This window comes from Neolamprologus multifasciatus, chromosome 12, assembly GCF_963576455.1.
Source record: "Neolamprologus multifasciatus chromosome 12, fNeoMul1.2, whole genome shotgun sequence".
Lineage (NCBI taxonomy): Eukaryota > Metazoa > Chordata > Actinopteri > Cichliformes > Cichlidae > Neolamprologus > Neolamprologus multifasciatus.
The window spans coordinates 36,805,770-36,811,416 of NC_140450.1; the positions used below are offsets into that span (position 1 = coordinate 36,805,770).

At 42.8% G+C, this 5,647-nt stretch overlaps 1 long non-coding RNA gene across 1 annotated transcript in view; it reads left to right on the forward strand.

The window, feature by feature from the left end:
* The window catches only part of LOC146507487 (uncharacterized), an 8,922-nt gene extending 3,566 nt beyond the window's left edge, over positions 1-5,356 (forward strand). Inside the window, exon 2 of the long non-coding RNA XR_014877315.1 lies at positions 1-5,356. This exon is cut by the window's left edge and continues 967 nt beyond it. This is a non-coding gene — a long non-coding RNA (uncharacterized LOC146507487).
* The last annotated feature ends 291 nt before the right edge of the window (positions 5,357-5,647 follow it).

Below are 5,647 nucleotides of genomic sequence, written 5' to 3' on the forward strand. Positions count from 1 at the left end.
CTGCAGCAGGTGCAGGAGGCTGCACAGGGGCTTGAGAGTCTCTATTAATAACATGTATGATGGGAAATTACTCTTTGAACAGTAAACAAACACTGAGATCATTGAAAGGCGCTGAGAAGTTAAAATCACATCAGTGTAAATAAATGGATTTAGTGGTGATGGATTTCCTCTGAAATGACTGAAAACCATGAAACCATTAACAAACTGTTTGATGTTTCATTTTCCATTAATAAGTCTCAATTTTCACTTTTATTTATATACAAATTCACACCAGCAGCAAAGTCACGTTGGGTTATTTGCAGGGTAAGTTGTCCGTAATATTAGAGACATAACTGCAATAATCAGTGTGCGCTGGCGACAGTGGGAAGGAAGAACCACCTTTTAACCAAACGCACACTGTGACCTTTACAGGAAGGCGGAGGCTGCGACAACCACACATCTGTGAATGTGATGAGTTTGGAAACACAGGCCTAAATTATGATTTAAGTATGTTAAAATATATTTTTTATAAAGTCAGTTCAAAGAATTAAAATGCTTGAGCGCTTTGGTTGACTGTCAGAATCTAAGAATAATGATGGAAACTGAAGCTTTGGCTGCACACAGAAACCCGGCTGAGCCTGTTCCAGTTGATTTCTTTGGTAACATACTGAAGCGACTTATTAAAACCTTTCCATTCTGCTTCTGTATCGCACGTGTTGGTTAAGAGAAAACTTCTGTTAGGAGCTCTGTTTCCACACAAAGTGTGACTCGTAACTGATCTGAGAGCAGTGAAAGCAGAGCCAGTGGGAGCCTGTCTAGCATGCTAATCGTCCATCAGTCTCCCGTCAAAGACCAGAGCTTTTTCCACAATGTGAATGTGCAAACAGCCAGAAAAAGCTCCTCAGCCTGACAAGCTCAAGCCTTTGTTAATGGGAGACAAATATGCCCATAAAATGGAGACGGCTACAGTTTCCAATGGGATCCAAGACAAACATGCTTTCAGCGACCGTGGGTGGCCACAAGGTGGCAACGATGTAAAGCTGCAAACAGACGCTTTGACAGAATGTTGTTTGACATGAAAGGAGAGAGATTTCTTTCACTTTGTTTGATTGATGTCTGTTTTTATTTTCACTAGACCAGCACTGTTTGCTTGTCCTGATGGAACAGCACTGCTTTTATCAGATCCTGGCTCATGGTGGGACAGCATGTACTGCAACCGGCCAGGGATAAGGAGAGCAAAGGGACAAGAGGCACGCGTGTCAGAGTTTAATAATTATATAGAAGGTTTTTAGCCTAAAAACACAGGTTCAGTTTTATTTACACTGCACCAAAACAACAGCTGCCTCCTCGCGCTCTAAAGTTAAGATTGTCCAATAACACAGAGAAAACTCCAGCATTTAGACAGCCCCAGCATGAGCACTTTGGTGGTGGTGGTCAGAAGATATGATGGGACTCATCAGCTGATTAACTGAGTAGTTGTTGCATCTCTAAATGATGTATTTTTAATTAAAGTAAATATTTTTTATTTTATTTTAGTAGAAATAAATTTTCTACTTTTATGGATACATTTAATGTGAATGGAGTGATGCTTGTATGGGACCCTGTCCCTGGATCCTGTTGCACCAAGCACCTGCATGTCCTTCACTACAAGAGCCTCCTCTATGATCTTCCTCTTTCCCTCCTGCCTGGCAGCTCCATCTCCATCATCCTTCGTCCAGTATATCCTCTCCCTCGTCTGCACGTGTCCAGACGATTTGAACCTCCATCATTTCTAATCCTGTCCATGCTGCTCGCTCCCAACGACAGTCTGAGCATCTTCAGCTCGACCTTCTGTCCTGTTGTCTCTGAAGCAAACATCATAGCAGGTCTCGATATGCTGCCATCACGAATCCTCCCGACACTCACTGCACTTCTCTTGCTGTTCCTCTAGATGCTCGACTCCAGGAACTTAAACTTCTCCACCGTCACCAGCTCTGTTCCTCACCTTTGCACCTGCCCCCTCTCGTTCACACACGAGTCCTATTTTCATTCTTCTAACCCCCCCCCCCCCCCCCAAAAAAAAGAGTGTTATAGTTAAAAAAGAAAGAAAAGACTCAGACTGAGCTCAGTTGGCGAGGAACTGTGAGGTGTTGTTTTTGGAGGTGGAGGCTCTGTGAATCTCTTCCCTGCTGTACAGCCTGTGAGCCACACTGCGAGCCTGCAGCTGAGGTGGGGAAGGTGGCCTGCTTCTTCTTCTGTGGTGGAGAGTACCTGACAGACTGCAGAATATATCCCAGGTTACTATTTACAGTAACAGTCAGTAACTATATCTAAACTGTAGCAGTTGGATCTGTTGGCCCTCATTGACCCATATGTGGAGTTCATTAGAGCAAAGACACAATAAGCTGCAGGAACTGGAGCAGCTGAAGGACTTCATGGTCAAGCTGAGATGTCCGAGATGTAATATCTGTGCTGATTAAGGCTGCTGATGCAGGTAAATCAAGCTTCTCTCATGTGGAACAGCACTTTGTTTTTTTTCTCCACACAGTTGTGATTTGGCATTTAAGCTGTAATATTATAATTATGGTAATACACTAAACGTAACGGTGTGAAATAGTTTTATTGAGAGGCAAAATATTCAATCAGACATGACATTGCTGTGTTTGTAAATGCAGCTGTAAATCTGATTTGAAGAGCCCAGTAACAAACTCCAAATAAACGCTGAAATATGATTTTCTCAGCAGGATCTGCAGCGTTCACAGCAGGTCAGAGGAAAGTACACGAGCAGCACAGCGACACAGGAGAAGCCTGTAGCTGTGGTGTTCTGGTACGAACGAATGTGTAGAGACGAAACATGAAGACATCGTGCACAGACGCTGGTGAACCAACAGGATGTAGTGCCGTTAATAACGTGCTCCAGGATGACTGTTTACACAACTGTCAGCACGAGCATTTTCATACCGTGTTGTTGTGTTTGATGAGTGAAGGACGACCCAAACGTGGACACAGAGAGGAAGCTGCAGGTAAACAAAAGCTGATGAAAAATGGCAACCGGAAACACATTCAACACTAACTAAACTCAACCAGCGGCAGGGAGCAAAGACCAGGGAACTAAACAGCACTCTGACAAACACAGACGACTGAGACATGCAGCAGGGTGAAGGGAAACAGCGGGAGCCAATCAGGAGTAACAAGGAAAGGAAATGAACACGACGTGCACGAGACAGGAGAGTGAAACAGGAAGTGGATACTGAGACGCATGAAACACAGAGACCCGCACACGGGGAACAAACACAGGAAGAAGAATATAAACAGGACCAAATAAATGCTAAAGAAAACGATCACTCATGTCCACAAACAACCAAACACAAGACAGACTGTTACACCCAGGAAATGACAACATGCAGAAACCCTGGGACCCTAACACACACTATGTGTGTTTGAGCATTCTTTATCCAACGAGCAATTTATAAATGCCAATTTTAGAAAGGAGCAAAACATTTCTAACAGTTGGGGAGGAAGCCTGAGCCCCCAGGAGGAACCCCGGAGCTACGAGGAGGACACACAAACCTCGAACAGAGCCAGCAGTACAACCACAGCTGCCCCAGTGCCACCAGTAAGTGGACTGGTTCTTTATCTAACATCACACTCTGTGAACACATGAAGAACACGTGTGGCTCTTTAAGAAACAGTGGGAGCGAAGCACACCAACATAGTTATCTGTGTCTTTTCTCACAGATGGAATTAATTTGAGCATCTGTTTTCTGCGTTCCCTGTGAGCTTTATGATCAAATAAGCTCGCATGCAAACGTTGGTGAAGCTGCTATTTGTATGTGAACCTGTGTTAATAAAATCAACAGCTTTCCCCTAAAAGGGAAACATCATCGTCAGCACTGCTAACAGGCTAACGGGCTAACAGGCTAACGGGCTAACAGGCTAACGGGCTAACAGGCTAACGGGCTAACAGGCTAACAGGCTATTTATGAAATATTTGAATTACCACCTCGTAACATTTTCTGTTACATAAATGAAAGTTTAAAGGTGTGATTTGAACTCATTTGAGTTTTACTCCTCCCCACATTTCCCTTAATTGGAGTGGCTGAAGAGTCTGGCATAGAGATCACCACCAGTCTCAAAGTCTCCAACCAACACTGGCTGTAGCTCAGGAGGTGGAGCAGGTCGACTCACGGGAAGGTCTCTGATGGATCTGTCGTGGTGTGAGTGTTAGAGTGAATGAGGAGAGAGCTCAGAAAGGATTCTCTAAGAATCTGTCTGTTTACAAAACCAGCCTCCATTCACTTCAACCAGTTGGTTTTAATCCTGCCACCAACGTCCCAGTTAAAGAGACTGGAGTCATTGTTATGGACAGAAAAATGATGTCAGATGTGTTTTGGAAGGAAATGTCAAAGATCCTATTTTGTCTTTCAGTTTGGAGTGTGTGCAAGCTTTGTAATCTCTTAACACTCATCAGGCTTAACCCTGCCCAGCAGCAAGCCCCAGTTCTGGATCAAACCACAGTTCCCAGTAGCAAAGTTACGTCTCTTCTGGATACGTGCATGGACATATTGAAGCAATCAGTTATAGCTGTGGTAGCTGGCAACAGTGTTGGTCAAGTTACTTGAAAAAAGTAATCAGTAACTAATTACTGATTACTGCCCCCAAAAGTAATCCTGTTACTTTACCAATTACTTATTTTCAAAAGTAATTAGTTACTTAGTTACTTTTTAAAAACACGATTTACAGCCTGAATAGGTGATAAAGTGATAGATCTTTCAGCCCAATTCTACTTTTTCTACATAATCATCATACAAAATGTAATCAAATGGAAAAGTCTCTTTTTAAAACTTGTTTTATTAGTTTTAATCTTTTAACTTTATGCATCAAGCAAACATTTAATTATCTGCAACATTCACTGACTGGAAGAAATTAGTTTAACATTTAAACCTATTTTCTGCACATGAAATAAAATATTTTGTGTGTTTACACTCAGTCTTTCAAATAGATGCAAGTAAAACACAGCAGAAAATAAATAAAGTCAAAGACTAGCGGTCCTGTTGCTCTATTTTCACCTGTAAAGCAGGAGTGGGGTAGGCGGAGGGTTACCCTGGTGCAGGTGTGCCGCGGTCAGTGGAAGAATCCGCGAGTTTCTCTGTGAGTTTCCCATTACGTCGTAGCTACTCGGTGCTTGTTTGGAAGTTTAGGGGTTTTTTCGCTGTAAAAAGAAGTTTTCTTCCCACGCACAACGGACACTAATGTTTTTGTCACTTTTTATGGAATCAAACTCAAAGTAAGGTCAGTACTTCCACGCTTTAAACGCTGCACGCTCATACTCTCTCTGCACTCGATATATGATCCATTGTTGATCTGCACACAGCTGTTGTCACGAACGTCGCACTCGCTTACGTCACTGTCATGAGACATTCTCGCAAAAAATCACGGTTTTAGTAACGCAGTAACGCAGCGTTCCTACGGGAAAGTAACAGTAACCTTTTTTGCGATAGTAATCCCTTACTTTACTCATTACTCGAAAAAGTAATCGGATTACAGTAGCGCATTACTTGTAACGCGTTACTGCCCATCTCTGGTTGGCAGCTTGCCTCTCGGTTGCAGCAAACATAATTATTGTAACAGCATTTTATTCCCAGGTAAACGAGAGCAAAAACACCAAATAAGACCTGATCATCTCTGA